The sequence below is a fragment of the Anopheles arabiensis genome (genome assembly GCF_016920715.1).
Source record: "Anopheles arabiensis isolate DONGOLA chromosome X unlocalized genomic scaffold, AaraD3 X_pericentromeric_contig0001, whole genome shotgun sequence".
Lineage (NCBI taxonomy): Eukaryota > Metazoa > Arthropoda > Insecta > Diptera > Culicidae > Anopheles > Anopheles arabiensis.
In genome coordinates this window covers 630,001-632,500 of record NW_024412079.1, presented here as the reverse complement: position 1 = coordinate 632,500, position 2,500 = coordinate 630,001, and positions in this window count along the sequence as shown.

Genomic DNA, 2,500 nt, shown 5'->3' with positions numbered 1-2,500 from the left:
TACGACTAAATAGAGGTAAAAACTACGATTTGGTGCAATCTTCATGTTTGACCTCGTAGCAAGGTACCCTCCTATAGTAGGCAATGAACAAATGATCATAATCCCAGGAGGGCAAAAATGGGAACCCGAAAGGAAAGCGCTGTTGGCGCGCCTAAGCTACTGGCCCGTAGAGTAAAAATGGTACCCCCAACAAAGTTGTCGATTGACATTCTGATTGCACTTTTCATCATCTAGGGTGCGTTCCTTACACGTTTTGAGGTGTTTTAGCGAAAAACATGTTTTGAGCCACACGAGCTCTCCGGCCCGTTCGGTGCACATTTTTGAAAAAAGCTAGGGAGCTGCCCCTAGGTTCGGGGTGTCACAAAATATTGAAAAGTGGTCAAAAAACCGCTATCCAGAATCGGATGTAGAATCATTAGACGAACTTAAAATTGTTCTACGACCAATGTCTGCGACGTTTAGTATTCAAGATATGGCCCGCCCTAGGTCTGACCTGGCATTTTCGTGAAAATTTAAAGCATGGCCATAGGGACGGGTAAAATAGCTATTTTGAAGCAAAACCCGTATGACTTTAAATGGCCATAACTTTTGAAAAACAAGAGCTAGGTTGCGTTCCTTACACGTTTTGAGGTGTTTTAGCGAAAAACATGTTTTGAAAACACGAGCTCTCCGGCCCGTTCGGTGCACATTTTTGAAAAAAGCTAGGGAGCTGCCCCTAGGTTCGGGGTGTCACAAAATATTGAAAAGTGGTCAAAAACCGCTATCCAGAATCGGATGTAGAATCATTAGACGAACTTAAAATTGTTCTACAACCCCCAGTCCGACGCCTCGTATTCGAGATATAGCACTTTGTAGGTCTGACCGAGCAATTTTGTACTGAAATGTATGGCGGACATGTTATTCATTAAACAACATTAACTTGCATCGTGCCCTACTTCATCGGCACAGCTACTATCGACTATCTATTGTTGAAATGGATTGAGTTTGACCATTTTAGCTCTTTTCTTATGCCGTGCACCAACAGTGTGTACCGATCAGGAAAGTACACTACTTACGCGTTCATGGATGTATATGTTGGTACAAGTTGCCGGTCGGAATAGCAGTGCACCAAAACTGTGTACCGATCAGGAAAGTACAAGACGGAGGCGCAGCCCGAGCGTACGCGTTCATAGATGTCCATGTTGGTACAACCTACATGTACGTACCTTGTTTTTATCAAAAGTTCCAATAAAGTGTTTGTATGCTTAAAATGCTTATCTCAACCGGTCACCTTTTGGCCTGCCCTTTTATAGACAGAAACCTAGAACGATACTCGCGATGTTTGTGTTTTCCATTCGCCCGGACGACGAAATGAGCTCTGTGCACATCGTGCAGAAAACTGTCTCCTCCTCGTATGTTTTGTCCCTCCACGCATATAATCACCCACATTTGTGTTCAACACGGACGGCGCAGCCCGAGCGAACGCGTTAATGTTTATGTTTGTGCACACTAAAGTTACAATCCTAGGATTTGGTTATTGCGTCGCAGTGCCCGACCGTCGCGGACACCATTCTTGGACAAAAGTCCAAGTACGTAGAGTACATTCCCTAGGTATGTGCCCGTTCGTGACTTTCGTTGCGTGCTTACAGACACGCTTGGGTATGTTTACCATACAAGGTTTACTAGGAAAACCTGGGAAGGACGCTTGCCCTCCGTCGCGGACACCATTCTTGGAAAGAAGTCCTGGTACTTAGCGTTCTTTAATGTACTTGATCAGTTTGTATTGCAATTGCTTTGTGCCATTGACTTTTGCTAATGCTCACTAAGGGGTGTTCGTTTGCGATGTGTATGATAAGCAACTGTCTATTCTAACCAGCAGTTAATCAACACTTTTCACCCAAATCATAGGAACGTAGAGTACTTTCCTGATCGGTACACAATTTTGGTGCACCTCTAACTTCGCCAGCACTTTATCGTTACGTTTTGTGCACAACCTTGGGACATGGTGTAAGTTTCATCATTGTTATGTTTGATTCGGTTTATTATGATTGAAAAATACGCTACGTCCAAGAAATCTGAACTCGAATACTTTTGCCACGTTGCGCAAAAAGCTACTGAGCAACTCCTAGCCGTTTACCGATTTATAATTTAATTTTCGTTATTAGTTTTAAAAATACGCTAAGTCCCAAAAATCTGAACTCGAATACTTTTCTATGTGCCGCCAAAAGCTACTGAGCAACTCTAGCCGTTTACCGATTTAAAATTTAATTTTCGTTATTAGTTTTAAAAATACGCTAAGTCCCAAAATCTGAACTCGAATACTTTTCTATGTGCCGCTAAAAGCTACTGAGCAACGCCTAGGTTGGTACATTTCTGGTACATGGGTGTATGCGTGCAGGCGTACTGCCGTGCTGGACCGGAAAATCGCACTTGCTACTAGAACGTAGAGTAATTCCCTAGATAGGTGCTTTTGCATGCCTCTGTTCGACGTCCATGCAACTTGGAACGTGCGACACACGTA